The sequence below is a fragment of the Neomonachus schauinslandi genome, chromosome 9, assembly GCF_002201575.2.
Source record: "Neomonachus schauinslandi chromosome 9, ASM220157v2, whole genome shotgun sequence".
Taxonomy (NCBI): domain Eukaryota; kingdom Metazoa; phylum Chordata; class Mammalia; order Carnivora; family Phocidae; genus Neomonachus; species Neomonachus schauinslandi.
Window position 1 is genome coordinate 34,648,815 of NC_058411.1, and position 16,230 is coordinate 34,665,044.

A 16,230-nucleotide genomic window follows, 5' to 3' on the forward strand; every position below is an offset into this window, starting at 1 on the left:
TCTGGCTTTACCTTGTTCATTCACTCATCTTCATCAATATCTGAAGAAAGGCAATTACATTTGCCAATATAAAAAAACACACACATGCAGTAAGGATTAAAGCAAAAGTCGTATAAATTGACAACATATAATAAACTTCCAATAAGTCTCTCTTCAGCTTGTCTGCCTGGAATGCCCCTACTTATTCTTTGATGCTAAGCTTAAACATCACCTCCTTTCAACACAGCCTTCTCCACTTACCACACCCTAATAGTACTGCTGCCTCTCTCTGCCTCCTCTCTACCATAGCAATTGCCAAATTACAATTATTTATATGTTAGTGGTAATGAGAACCTTCTGTAGTAAAAATTTCTGTCGTAAAAATTTCTGTAGTAATAAATTAAACAGAAGGGGCACCTGGGTGGCTCAGTCGGTTAAGCATCTGCCTTCGGCTCAGGTCACGATCCCAAGGTCCTGGGATAGTGCCCTGCATCGGGCTCCATGCTCAGCGGGGAGCCTGCTTCTCCCTCTCCCTCTGCTGCTCCCCCTGCTTGTGCTCTCTCTCTCTCTCTCTCTCTGTCAAATAAATAAATAAAATCTTTAAAAAAATAATGAAACAGAAACGCTGTAGTAACAGAATTTCCAGTTTAACAACTGAATAGATTTGATGGGGAATTCAAAGATGACTCAGAGTTCAAGTTTGGGTAATGGGAGGAATAAGCCAATAATAGAGAAAGGAAAGTTAGAAGAATACATTTTAGGAGAAAGAAAATGAAAGAAAATTCAAATTGAGCATGTTGAACTTAATGGCATGACAAACAGGTGGAGCTCTCCAGCTAAAAACTGAAGTTTAGGCACTTACAGTGTAAGAGTCATCTGAAAGAGATACTCACTGAAGCCAAAGGACCAGGTAACACTCCAAGGAAAAGCAGCTAGATTAAGAAAAATCTATAAGGCAAATACTTAAGAAACAAGTTGACCTTGTGAACGAAGAGTGGCTAGAATATACAAGAGAGCTTATAAGCTCCCTTTTAAGAAGGGAGGAGGAAAAGGGGTTCACTGTGTCAAATCTGGATAATTTAAAAGCAAGAATTAAAACTGAAAAAAGTCTCTATTTGGCAATTCAGGTCACTGGTAACAACAGAGAAAATAGCTTTAGTGAAAAAGAAGATAGCAAAATTTAAACAATATACATGTTGTTTTTTCCTTTGGGCTATTGGATAAAAAAAAAAAAAAAAAAAGAGGGGAAAGAAGGAAAAAAGAATAAGAAAAGGTGTTTTTTGGGTGGATTTTTTTTTTAGGCCATTGAAGATGTTAGGGGAGATTTAAATAAAAATAATAAAAGAGTTAACTAACAAGCCCATATAGTCTAACAGAAGGGATAAAAGTAGCAGCCATGAAATAGTCATGTAAGCCTAAAATGATACATCCCTAACACCAAATAGTAGAGAGGAAGGGAAATTAAACAATTTAGAGATAAAGAAAAGCAACGCTGAAGACATGTCTGTTTGATGGCCTTAACCTTCTTACTCTTAAAAAAAAAAAAGTAATTGAAAAAAACCTACAAAGTCTGGGAACAGTATACAGGAATCAGGGGCTAGGGAGTAGAAAAGGTCAGAAATAGCCCCTGCAGGAAATCAATTACAAAAGAATTGCCAACCAGTGTGAGTGAGTATTTTGGAGCACTCTTTATAATTATTAATCTCATTTTCACTTATCTAGTAGAACGGCACAAATTCTTTAGCCTATTTGATTTGACTGTTATTGTTTTATAAAAACAGCCTTCTATATCTGATTTGAGGTAATGATGTTCCTTCTGTAAGTTTTCTTTTCCATTGTATATTACTGCATTTTTTCTTTACTATGTTATAAAACTTTTTTTTTTTTTTTTTAAAGATTTTATTTGACAGAGAGAGACAGCGAGAGAGGGAACACAAGCAGGGGGAGTGGGAGAGTGAGAAGTAGGCTTCCTGCAGAGTAGGGAGCCTGATGTGGGGCTCGATCCCAGGACCCTGGGATCATGACCTGAGCTGAAGGCAGACACTTAACGACTGAGCCACCCAGGTGCCCCACTATGTTATAAAACTTTTAAATTAATCATTTTTACTGCATTAATGTGTCTTGCTCTGATGCTTTGCTTAAATATTCAAGTAGTATATTTGATTATTCAAGAAATCCTTAATGTCTATTTACTTAAAGTCAAGTATGTGAGAGAACTATACAGAGAATAGGAATTCTAAACTTAAAAATGGCTGTATCTTTGGAGGGGCGCCTAAGTGGCTCAGTCGGTTAAGCATCTGCCTTCGGTTCAGGTCATGATCTTGGAGCCCTGGAATACAGCCCCACATCGGGTTCCCTGCTCAGTGGGGAGTCTGCTTCTCCGTCTCCCTCTGCCTCTACCCCTGCTCATGCTTGCTTGCTCTCTCTCCCACTCTCAAATAAATAAATAAAATCTTTTTTAAAAAAAATGGCTGTATCTTTTGACAGCTGCTCACTTATTATGTTTTTTTTTTATTTTAAAGATTTTATTTATTTATTTGACAGGAGAGAGAGAGGGAGAGGGTACAAGCAGGGGGAGCAGCAGAAGGAGAGGGAGAAGCAAACTCCCTGCCAAGCAGGAGCCTGACGTAGGGCTCGATCCCAGGATCCTGGGATCATGACCTGAGCTGAAGGCAGACGCTGAACCAACTGAGCCACCCAGGTACCCATTATTATGTTTAAAAATAAAAATTCGCTGGAAAAATAAGATCTTTAATATTTTGAAGCTTCAAAGTATCTCTTTTCCTTTACACTGAAATTTTTCCAATTACACAATTCATATTTAGATACTTTATTACAAATTCTGTGAGACATTTAAAAATAAATATGGCATGGCATATATTTAAAAGAATATGGTTGCCATAAAATAGTCACCTTAGAAAGTTCTCATACTTATTCCTAGAATGCTGCCATTGCATAAAAAGCTATGAGATTCAACTTTTAGAACTCCTTTAGAGTCTTAACATAATCATTATATTATTGTCAAAGTGACAAATCTTCATTGATTAAATAGAGGTTTCACATTTGGGGAAATTTGTGGTTATCATAAGGAGGTTTACCTAAATTAGAAATACCACTTGTGAACAAAAAATAGGACTATAAAGCATGAAACAAATTTTCTTATGCTGCTATAATGACTCCATCATTAAAATATATTTACGGCTATATTCCCCTCCTCCACAGTGTCTGATCTGTGGGTTACCACTCATACATTCTAGTATGTTGGGTAAAAATAAAAATTCAATCATCTTATACCATACTTCCTACTATTATAGGCAATATAAGAAGCTCTGATGGTTTCTAAGAGTCAAATTATTGAATATTTGAAAGTAGTTACAGCACTCTCATTTTTAAATTTAGCTAGTTGTTATTCAGTGCTCTATCTTTTTTTATACTATACTGAAAATGCACATTAACCCTTTGGCATATCTGATACCAGCCTACGCAGACAGTTGTCTACTCCTGTTACAAACACATTCATTTACATATGTACAGCACTATTTTTTAACTCCCTATATGTGTCTATCTTCCTTAGTTTGACACCTGAATGTTACCTATCAGCTTTGCCTCTACATGAGCCCTAGGACAGTCTTCCCAATGGTAGTTATACATTGTCTTTGGTTCTTCTTTGAAAAACAGTCTAATCTCACTCGACTGCCTTGAACCCAACTTGGTTTAAACTTAACTAAAATCTCTCCATTCCATATTCTACTCCGAAAACAAAAAAATAACTAAAAGCATAGTCTTTGTCTTACATTCGTGAGAAGCTTCAATCACTTTTAAAGCTCTACCTCTGAGAATTATTAAACTTTGCCTTTCTTCTCTTTAAAAATCATTAACTCAGCTTTTATGATTGTCCCTATTCTCAAAGTTATACACACGAACTAAGAAATGTTCAAGAAAAAGTTTAATCAACCATCTTGTTTCTTCAAGACAGTCCCATATTTGTCCACAGCTGACTCATGTACTAGACTATAAGCCTCGTTTTTGGGCACCTGGGTGGCGCAGTTGGTTAAGCACCTGACTCTTGGTTTCAGCTCAGATAGTGATCTCAGGGTCGTGAAATCAAACCCCAAGTCGGACATCAAGTCTGCTTAAGACTCTCTGCCCCTCCCCACCACAAGCTCACACATGCTCCCTCTCTTTCTCAAATAAATAAATAAATCTTAAAAAATTAGACCATAAGCCTCATTTCTGATTCAAAAAATAATAGTAAAGTGACTATATTTAAGGGGAAGAGTTAAGATACATTCTAGGAAAAGGTCAGTGAATATCTACACAGCTGTAAAAACTGGAATAGAAGAAAATCCAAATAATTCATTTTATGGAAAAAAAGCAAAGGCCCAGGGGGAACAAGTGGCTTACCCAAGTTTATACACTTGGTAGCAAAGCTAACGCTAGTATCCAATCTCCTGATTCCAGGTTTAAAGCTTTTCTACTTTAACCATTCATTCAAATGACTAAACAGGATGATACTAAATGAGAGGAGCCAGACACAAAAGAATACATATTGTATGATTCTCTTAATGTCAAATTTCTAGAAATGGCAAAACTACAGAAACAAAAAGGAGATCAGTGGTTGCCTAGGGCTGGGAGTTGGAGCAGGGATTGGGAAGGTGGGCAAGACAGAACTTTTTGGAGAATTAAAGATTTCTAAAATTAAATTGTGATAATGGCTGCACAATATATAAGTTTATTAAAACTTAAGCTGTGGGGGCATCTGAGGGGTGCAGTAGGTTAAGAGTCTGACTCTTGGTTTCGGCTCCGGTCTTGATCTCAGGGTTATGAGATCAAGCCCCATGTTATGCTCATAACAGGGAGTCTGCTTCAGACGTTTTTTTTTTTTTAAGATTTTATTTGACAGCGAGAGACACAGGGAGAGAGGGAACACAAGCAGGGGAGTGGGAGAGGGAGAAGCAGGCTTCCCGCCAAGCAGGGAGCCCGATGCAGGGCTCGATCCCAGGACCCTGGGATCATGACCTGAGCCGAAGGCGGACACTTAACCTACTGAACCACCCAGGCGCCCCTGCTTAAGACTTTCTTACCCTCTCCCTGCCCCTCCCCACCGTGTGCGCTCTTTCTAAAATAAATAAGTCTTTAAAAAAATAAATAAAACTTAAGCTGCAAACTTTGAGATATAATTTATACTTCAATAAAGCTATTCAAAAATGACTAAGAAGGAACTCAGATTTTGTCTTTAAGTCCATAAAGCTGTTGGGGAATTATACATCAAAAAGTATCACCAGGGGCGCCTGGGTGGCTCAGTCCTTTAAGCGTCTGCCTTCAGCTCAGGTCATGATCTCAGGGTCCTAGGATCAAGACCCGTGTGGGTCTCCCTGCTCAGCGGGGAGTCTGCTTCTCCCTCTCCCTCTGCAACCCCCCATAACCCCTGCTCGAGCTCTCTAATAATTTTTAAAAATCTTTAAAAATAAGTATCATTAAAACACACACACACAAAAAAAACAGCTTTTTTTTGCAAACTTCAGATCCTTTTCCCTTCAGAATTTCCAAAAGTTAGGTACTTTATTTTCCACCCTTACATTTTCCATGGATACAGAAAGTAACAGGAAGTGCACAAATATATACATAGGAAATGTGCATAAATCCTCTGAAAACACTTTGGTTATTGATCATTATTCCCTTTTAGATAGGATGTGCACTGCTCTAAGCCTCTGCAGACAGTTTAGAATAGAGGAGGTGCAGATGCCTAGGTGGCTCAGTCAGTTAAGCGTCTGCCTTCGACTCAGGTCATGATCCCAGGGTTCTGGGATCAAGTCCCACATTGGGCTCCTTGCTCAACGGAGGGCCCGCTTCTCCCTCTGCCTTCAGCTCCCCCTGCTTGTGCCCTCTCTCTCTCTGACCAATAAATAAATAAAATCTTAAAAAAAAAAAAGAATAGAGGATGTGCTCCTTTATCTGTTATCTGGTCTGACAAATTGTTCCGAAACAGAATTCTTTAGTGATTTCATTTTCATGACACCTTTGTGCCACTATAATTTAAATACTAATAGTCTTTTTATTAAGAGGAGCCATTCTTAATTGCATATTAGCAAGTTTCTTCAGTTTATTGTTTGTGCATCCTTATTAGGTATATACATCTCTTCAGTTTACTCAGCGTTGACAGCCTATTCTTTGTTTACTTACAAATTAAGAGTAAGTTATATCTCTCTCATAACAGTTAATGTTTTACATCTATGAGAAACACCACTGTTTGAACCTTAAAAATAAACAGAGTTTTAATTAATGGAGGCCTAGATATCTGTAATTATGTCAGAGGAAGCAGTCAGGATTACTTAGTAAACCTACATTTCCCATGCTGCTGAGGCTCAGTTTACTAAGGCTAACGAAAGAACTTTTGGCCTCAAGAATTTCAATTACCACCTTCCTAAAGCCCCAGAGTTTCACCAAACTTCCTAAAAGAGAAAGAAAAATCTGAAACTTATAAAAAGAAAGCGAAATGTTTATCCTAGCTTAAACTCTAATTTTAAAGAGTAGGTTTCTCAAAATTACGATCTTTTGACATTTGGTAACTGAATGAATTAAGCAGTTATTCAAAGAATTCAAGACAGGAAAAATAGAACACAATCTCAGCTGAATAGATTTCTCTTTCAGGTACAATTCCATGTGTTAGAGAAACTGAATCAGTCAGATCCCAAATGATTAGGGCCCTAATTATCAAACATACACTTTCTCCTTGTGACCTTTTCACAATAAATGGCTTAAACTTGCTAACAGTATTCCCACGAAAGGAGAACACTGCTGCTCATTTTAGTTTGTTCTTTTCAAGGGACACAGTACGGTTTTGGGGTTTGTTTTTTTTTACATTTTTCTTACTGCAATGTGGTACACAAAGAAGGTGAAGTGATGTTCTACAAACCAATTCCTTATACACAAAAACTCCATAGATGAAGACAGAAATAACAAAGGAGACATGAGAATGCATTCCAGGAAACTGGAAGAGGGGATTATGATATATTAAATATTAAGCAGACTGATGCAGCGCCCTTAACAATTAAGGAACCAACAACCCCATATCCCTTTTTACATGGTTACAAAAAATCATTTTTTAATAAATAATAATAAACTCTACCCCAATTGAAGTTCTTCTAGTCTCTTGCCTACTGCCTCAGAGGAAATGAAATCATTATAATAAACCTATTGTAACATAAAAGCTAATGTTTCACCAGGAAATGTGCTATGAACTCTAAGAAAAAAAATCCTATAAGGATATTGTCAACTGCCACATTTCCTACAATTGGGAGAGTAAGGATGACAAACAGGGGAAAGAAAGAAATGGAGGGACAAAGAAAAACTAAAGAACTCTCCCTCACCTCCAAACAAAGCAGGCTCGTCAACCAGTAAGATCCTCTGCCTCTCTCAATCTCCTTCCCTTCACTGACTGCCCCAACATTGGTGAAGTCTAAAACAATGGATATAATACAGAAGCTACAAATTACATTTTTCCCACCTTTACCACCGATCAAGATATTATGATCAATTATATTTTTAAAATTATAAAAATTATTTTTAAAACTAGCTATGGAATGATGACTTAAGTCATTTAATAACATTGCTATGCTTTTATAGTTTGATGGTTTGGAAATATTGTTTTTACCACATGCAAATTTATTCTTGCTCTAGGTATTAATGGAATTTCATATCTCATTTAAGGGATATAATCCAGCCACAAAATTATTAAAAATTTGAAACTCATTCATGGTTCATTAACAGTCAACTGAATAAAAAGATGTACATGAACACAAAACAGGTTCATTTTCATTTTAGTTATAAATTTGCAGTAAATTAAATAGAAGAATCTCCTATTTTTATGTTACTTTTGTTCATTTATAATCAGAAAGTTATAGCATTTAAAGTTCATATCATGTAATATTTCTCATAACTCAGATTCTAAGATAAACAGTAGTTTAATTTCTCATTTACATATATGATTAATATCAACATTTTATTACATATTTTATAATGTGAACTTTATTTACATTAACCAGTCATCAAGACTGTGACAAGTAGAACTGTTAAATCCAATCGAAACATCAGTATGCTGTCATATTTTTTCAGTTTATCCCATTGTTAAAATAAATGTGAAAAACTCAAGTTCTAGGATACAACAAAAATAGGGAGCATTTCAATAGTGATCTTTAAAGGTTTATTCCAGTGCTTCAAATGAAGAGGTTATACTATAGAACCAAAAGCAGAAGCAAGACTGAGCCACATCAGTACAGTTTTTTTAAAAAACTCGAAACATATTTCCTCTTCACATGTCATTTTCCGATGACCAAAAAACAAAAAAACAAAAAACAAAACAAATTATCACAAAAAGATATTTTTAAAAAGTAATAGGTGAGTGAGCTATTAGGTTCTGGTAAATATTAAAGTCTTTTTAAAAGAAAACTTAAATGAAATTAACCATATAGCTCTGCTTTCTGTAACAAATATGAGTAACTAATATTGAAATACACAGCATAATCCCATAGGCCCTATAAATTCTTCTTCCATTAAAAGTAAAATGTATAGTATCATATAAAGTGTATATGGGTTATATGTTTGGAATATTGTAGAGACCTGATAATAAGGTCATTTATTTAATCAAGGAAGAAAAACCTATGCCAGGTGAGTGATATCGTTCATTTTATTGGTTTGATCCCTAATTATTCCAAAGAGAAAATTGTGGATATGGAGGGAAGTTGAAGAAGAGTAGGCTGGAGAGCAGAACATAGAGAGAAAAGAAGGTTCAGACATAAGACTAATCTCTTAAAAAATACATCTTAAATGCATATACATCCCTATATAATAATCTTCTGTTGGGAATTTTAAAATGTTTTTTTAAAAACTGATTGTAAATATCTTTTACTTTTAAACATTTGTCTCATTATAGCAAACTACAATTTAATAACAATTCCAACTGCCAAAAAGAAACTGTATACCAAATAGTACAGAAATATAAGCCACAGACTAAGAAGGAAACCAAAGAAAAAACTGAACTGTCCTCTAAATGTCAGACCTACTACACTACTGCTCACTACAGAAGCCTGGAAGTTGGTACCTCATCTGAGGAGTACCAACAGGACTAGTATTGACGAAGGGTATAAAAGTACTACAATAGTTAATACTTTTAGTTTCAGCATTGTTGAGAATCTTAGCTGTGTTTTGTTTTTTAAGTAGCCTCCACGCCCAACATGGGGCTCAAACTCACAACCTTGAGGGCGCCTGGGTGGCTCAGTTGGTTGGGCGACTGCCTTCGGCTCAGGTCATGATCTTGGAGTCCCGGGATCGAGTCCCACATCGGGCTTCCTGCTCGGCGGGGAGTCTGCTTCTCCCTCTGACCCTCCTCCCTCTCATGCTGTTTCTCATTCTCTCTCTCTCAAATAAATAAATAAAATCTTTAAAAAAAAAAAAACTCACAACCTTGAGATTGAGTCGCATGCTGTATCAACTGAGCCAGCCAGGTGCCCCAGTTGTATAGTTAAAAAAAAATTACATTTGGCTTATATTTACTCTTATGATTATAAAATGGTAACTCTTATAAGTGTCCTATAATATGAAGTGGGTATATTTACCGTTTAATTAAAACAAGAAATTTAGTAATGCAGTTTATAGTAAATCAAAAATAACCATTTAAGAAATTGAAAAAGATACATAAAAATATTCTGGCATGTCTTATAAAACATTGTTTAATTTATAGCATAAACCCCTTAAAAATGGTGAACACCTCACTACTCTTTATCTCACAGATATTGTCATTCTTTTCAAAGAATCTATTTTTTATTTTATCAGCACTGAGATTCTGTTTACATAATGGAGAGCAAGAGAGAACAAACAACCCAACCACTATCTTCAGAAAACAAAATATTCTAATTATTTTAATATATACATTATCAATTTCTAGCCTTGAATTTAAAGAATATATGAACTGTGAGAAGTAAATTCGCATACCTAATTACAGTTGAGAAATCTAACCTAAAGTGCCATAAACCAAAAAATAATTGCTTTATATTCAAAGGCCCAAGTTCAATTTAGTAAACAGGCTAGACTCACTGCATTATATTACAGGAGACAGAGGTTAAGAAGTGACCTTGGCATCCTGCTTTCCAGATGTCTGAAGGGTCCATTTCTTAATGAAAGTATCTCTACTCTTGATAAATACTTAGCTTACTACCCAGTCAATATCTTTGCCCATATAAGACTCTACTTGATTTTTGAAATTTTAGGACTATAGGTTATTATAAAGAAAAAATTTAAGAACATACAACATGCACCAAGGATTAAGACTACTTCCCTTGTGATGCAATGCACAAGAAAGTTAAGAAATTACTATCACACACTCTACATTATGGGGCATATTTTTTTGAGATTGTAAATGAGAAATTCAATAAGCCTTAAGCATATACTTTCCATTATTCCAGATCATGAAAAGATTTTTAAGTTATTTGTAATATACAACATATATATATATGTATATATATATATTCCACAAATAACTATGTTCAGATATATGCCCATATCAATTCCCTTACTCTTTTAATTAAAAATTTATGTTCCTTCTGGTCACAAAAACCTGGGTTTGGGCATTTTAAAAGTTCAAACACATATTAAGCTATGCTTTGCTTTGGCACTAGCTCCCCCTTCAGACCAACCTACTAATATAACTGCACTTAAAAAAATTAACACAAGTTTTTCCAAGCCACTAGCAAATTTCAAAATTCACCACTTTTAAGGACATTCCAGTACTTTAAAAATAATTAAAATTGAAACCAAACACTGCATAATGTAATCAGAATTATTGTTTTTTTTCAATTCCATACATCTCAAATAGGATGACTTGTAGGAAAACAACTTCAAGCGACTCTTTAAATTTAAGAACATCCTAAATGATCTATATGGTGCTGCTATATTTTATGGAAATTATTTTGATTCACTATCCTAATAAACCACAGTATACTCCTCATGTTAACTCACTACTTGATCAAAGATACACTTTTGCATGTTTTTTGCAATCTATACAAGTTTCATTCCAGCTGTTCAGCTCTTCAGTTCAAGTACAATTCTCAATTTATAAAAGCAGCAAAAGGAAAATCCATGCCCCAAATCACCCTTCAATGGTCCTTATAGCCTATTCGTTTCTAACTCCCTACATTTCTATATACTAAACCGTAAATTCACAAATACAAATGTTTGAATGCCCACCTTATCCTTACTACTGTAGTATTTATAAATCAAGTAATTGCCACTTTCTATACACATTTTATGGTATATTTCACAAAGCTGGCAATGTACAAGATCTTATCATTTGGCATAGGATTTTAGGTTGCTTTTTAGGTTATTTTAAAGAAGGGAAAACACAACTTGCTCCATTATTTCAGTATAGTGCTGTTATGCTTAATTTCTCTCCTAAAATGTTTTCATATATATAATGCACCCTTTAAAAGACCTATGTATAAAAACATGAAATTTAAATTTAATAAAGTAAATATACACTTAACCCTAGGAGTAACAAGAAGTAAAAAAACTATAATGAAACCTTGCCTACAATTTCTAAAGAGAGCCAAGTCAAAGTTCAGTCAGTTACCCTTGATGAGCTTAATTCGAAACTGATTGAAAACTTGTTGAAATCTGTTCTGCTTTACCTTGAAGTTTGGGGTTATCTACTGGAGATTCTGCCTTTCCTAGGTTCACCTTCTAGAGTTGGCTTAAGTCCACTGTAAATTAATTCAAACATGGAAAGAAGAAACAATACCTCTCTCTGCCTTTCTCCAAGGCCTCAATCAAAAGGCTAATAATACACGGCAAAACGCTAAAAGCTCACCAGGGATAAACCCTAACCAAGACACTGCCATTTAACTTAAGATATACACTGCGTCTCTGACGTTGTGTGTGCCTGAAGATTGCAATGCCCACAGTAAAAGAACAGGTGCTGCACCCGACAACCCACTCACTCTTGCAGGAAAAAATCTCCTTTAACTAATTAATAAGGACTCGTTTAACCTTCCCAAATAAGTTTAGATACTCAAAAGCCACCAGCTGATCATTCCCACATCAGCTGGAGGGTGCAGCGGCACTCACGCCTTTAACTGTCCAGGCATTGGCCCCTCGCCGGGAGCGGATCTTTGTACGGGTCCACCCCCCCCCCCCCCGGTTTCTGGCCCAAGAACCCCCCCCAAAAGCCCGTAACGTACAAGCATCCTCCTCCCCACAGTCCGTGATTACAGGGACCGAGTTGCTGGCGAAAGGGCAGGTAGGTGGAGAAGGGAAAAGAGGGACACCTCCCACCCCCGCCCCCATCCCTTTTCCTCTCCTTGGCTTCGGCCCCTGCCCGAAGCAAGGATGCGCGACGCCGAGGACAGCCGCGGCTGCAGGCGCCCCTCACCCCCAGCCCGCGCCCCCGGGCCGCGCCAGAGCGTCCCGGGGGCTTCTTCCCCACTTTTCCCGGAGCCCCTGGGTAAGCAGCAGCAGTTGCAGCAACAGGCCCGGGGAACGCCTGGGGGAAAAGAGCGGCAACAGCCCCCAATCACATCCCCGGCGCCTCCACGAATCCCGCACTAGCCCAGCCCCAGACCCCGAGGGGCGCGGGGCCCGGCTCCCAAACGCCCCCTTACCCGAGGCGGGAGCAGAGGCGATCTCCGCCGTCCCCAGTTGCCGCCGCCACCGCCGCCGCCACAGCCCTCAGCCGCAGCTGCCCCGTTGGGGAGTGGGAGGGGTGGTTGGGTGGAGGATGCTACTCCCGACTGAAGGGAGAGGAAGAAACGGAAACAGGAACCGCCGCCGCCGCTTAACGGAGCCTTCGGCGCCACTGACTGAGCGAGAGCGCGAGGCGGCGCGAGCGGGGCAGTCGCTGACAGCGCGAGACCGAGCGCGAGCCGGGTCCCGAGCGCGCGACCCCGAGCAGCACCGGCCCCATTCCGCCAGGAGAGGAAGGGGACCGGTTGGCTGGGGGCTGGGAAGGGGCGGTGTGGGGCGGGGGCCTGGAGCTGAGGGAACACCGCTACTCGGGTCGGCCGGAGATAACGCGCGCACGCGCCGGAGCGGCTCTGACAACGAGCGCAGGCGGGGAAGCCTTGGCTAGCGCAAGCGTGCGCGCGCGGCTGGGGGCGCGCGCCCCTCAGCGTTACAGGCTTCTGGGAGAGGGCGCGCATGCGCCGGCCGCTGCCACCTACGGCGACCCTGGCATGTGCCACGGCTGCTTCCCGCCCCCTTCTCGCTGCGCCAGTGGATAGCGTAACTGCAGCATCCGCTGCCAGGCAGAGCCGCGGGCCACAGAGGGACCGGGAGACTTCCAGCACGGCAGCAGCTGCGCTTGGGCGCCTGCTTCCTACGCGAGCGTAGGCCGCCCCCTACCGCCTGCAGGCCGGAGGCTGACGGCGGCGCGAGTCGAGCCGAACTCCCCACTCCCGGGAGCGCCATCTCCAGGGAATGTCGTATTCTCTACAGCCGGGGAACGGACTGGCCCGAGCCAGTTCATTCCGCGGCCCTAAGGAGCAGTGGTACTGGAGATTTGAAGCAGGCTCCTTGCTACTTTTCAGAGGGGATCGCTGCTGCTCAGCCCCTGCAGCCCAGGTCTGGCCGTTCGGCTGCAGCTTGGGCATCGCACCCACATGCAACTAGCGAAGCCCTGTTTTATCTTGTGAGAGCTGTTTCCACATTTGCCCCGACAGAAAGCCCTCCCACAAGGGCCTGAGTTTGATGCCTAGCCTCTCCCCCGACCCGCGGCTGCGACAGCCCCTTTGAGGCGGAAGTTTATTCAGTACGGCAAAGAGAACTTTGGGGGTGCGGGAGAGGGGTTCCCTAGGATGCTTCCTACCCGCTTGCACTCGGGAAATTCCTGGCGCCCGCGATGCAGAGCAGTGGGCCGAAGAGTTAGCTGTGACCGGCCCACACCGTGAGCTGAGCCGGAGGACCTAAATGCGCCGCCTCGGCACACAAAGTAGTCGCGGACCGAGGGAGGGGGTGCCACAGTGGCCAATCAGAGACTCGAGCCGTGTGAGTGGAGTGCGAGCCGACCAATCCGACGGCCGGAGGATGAGCTTCCCGGACCCAACTCTTCCCTGTAGCCTCGGGACCCAGATCCCAAGCCTGGAGCGCAGTACCGCAGAAAGCGAGATGGTGCCCCAAAGACAGAAAAATTAGTTCTCTAGACTTGGATATTTTTAAATAAATGCCTTGGGTACTTATCCCAGAGCAAATAGCGGCGGCGTTTTAGATGCTGAGTATGAAAAGGATCACAGCAAAGAGATTTACAAGGCACTGGCCTGCCAAGACTGCAATCTGCCTAATAACATTCATAAATTTACAGTATTTATTGAGGCCTTTTTATAGGCGAGGAACTGTATTACAGAAAAACAAATAAGATAACTGATGACTCAAAGAAGAAAAAAAGTTCCCTGTCTTCAAGAAGCTCAGCTTCTTCTTAGGTTTGCTGGACCTTGTGACTCTGGTATTTATTGTCAGTCCTTTAAAGAAAAAGCTCTCAGCAAAGTAGTTTCCAGTCGTTTTTATGACTGTTATCTCCCTGTAAGAGGAGAAAATTGAGGGAAAAGTAGAGTGACCTGTCTAAAGTTACACAAAAAAGATACTGGCAGAGCGAGAATTATGTTCTAGCTCGGAGAGCTTGTATATCATCATAAAACAATGATTTATTTAATGCGTGGTTGCCATCCTCCACTAAAGAAGTTCCTGTACAAAGCTTACAAACAACATAATTCTATAAGGGCCACAAGCTTTGATTGTTGGAAATGAATGGAAATTTTAGGTTTATGCCATCGTAAGATGAAGTAAAGGCTAATGTCTTACCAGTCATACTCTAGATCATTTTTAGAAGTCAGAAGTGAGATGGATATTTACTTTTTAGTTTAAACAGAAATTTAAAAAATATTTTAGCAACATTGTCAATCAACTTTGACCTTGATTTAAGGACAGATTGTCTAGGTGTCCTCTTGTTGGGGAAAAAAACAGACTTCTGAATTTGTTCACTGAAGCTTTTACATTGGTAAATCAGAGGAATATAGGATAGATAAATACTCTCCTTGAAATCATTTTGCTTTATTCAATACATGGTACCAATTTTGTATAAATTCTAGACTTCAACTTGTTAGATCTGTGTATATAACCTTTGTCATTGAGTTTTGGGAGTTAAGTTATAGATTTTGTGATTACAATGTTAACCTATTCTCCAGAACATGATTGTGATTCTCAAGAGTAGTTACTAGCTAAGTAAGATTTTGAATAAAATTAAAGAGCATGGCACATAAAAAAAAATTTTTTTAGCAAGCATGTTTAACTTTAAAGCTTACCTTATATAATACTTTAAGATCTCCAAGTTCAAAGCTTTACTTTACTTTTGCCTCAAAACATCCAATTTTCCATCTGGCCTTGATTTTTCCTTTCCAAAAATGTAGGAATTAAAATACATATCTTCTCAGGGGTGCCTGGCTGGCTCAGTTGGTAGAGCATGTGATTCTTGATCTCAGGGTTGTGAGTTTGAGCCCTAAGTTGGGTGCAGGGATTACTTAAAATCTTTTTAAAAAATTAAATAAAATACATCTTCTCTACTTCCTTCTGCTTTAAAAAAAAAATCTGTCCTAGGAATATTTGCCCAAAATTTAGCATTTTGATAGGCTATTATATTACATATTAAAATACCAAATAACTTGGTTGTCTCTAGAAATTAGTTCTCTAGTGACTCTGCTCTGTTGAGTCAATGTGCTTCTCGGCCTGTGACAGAACACTGTTATCAAGGCCCCTTGCAGGACATGCCCGGGATTTAGCTGTCACCTCAGAACTGGAAGTATCAGTTATACAATTGACTTTGGGAACAAATCTTTACACACTGAGCTCCAGATCAGTAATGAATTTCCAAAAAATTCACAACAGTTCCAGCTTTTAAAAAACATTTCTTTTACTCTCTCCAGAGAGGAATGTTGCTAAAACTCTGCCTTTCTCTTGCTAGGTTAAGTTTCTGAGCAGGAAAAAATCTCCAAAAGGTTCTAAACATTACTAGTCACCAGAAGATATCTGTCAAACAATGTTTTCTCCACAAGCTCTAGCTTCCCCACCACCACCACCCACTGCTGTTCCTGGGGCCCTCTCACTCTCTCTTCTCGCCCCAGCTGCCTGCCTCTGTCTCTCATCACTCCTAGTTTCTGATATTTGCTTAAGCAAGTAGAAGTGCTCCACCACTTCCTCCACCCTTCCCTCACCAAC

At 39.6% G+C, this 16,230-nt stretch overlaps 1 protein-coding gene across 2 annotated transcripts in view; it reads right to left on the reverse strand.

Moving 5' to 3' along the window:
• The window catches only part of FUT8 (fucosyltransferase 8), a 327,874-nt gene extending 313,981 nt beyond the window's left edge, over window positions 1–13,893 (reverse strand). The window contains exon 1 of one of the 2 annotated variants that reach the window (XM_044918092.1): window positions 13,832–13,893. The gene's annotated coding sequence lies outside the window, so the exon portion shown is untranslated. Of the gene's footprint in view, window positions 1–12,629; window positions 12,650–13,831 lie in introns of those variants that run through there. The other variant, XM_044918090.1, reaches the window with a different exon arrangement.
• Window positions 13,894–16,230: the final 2,337 nt, after the last annotated feature.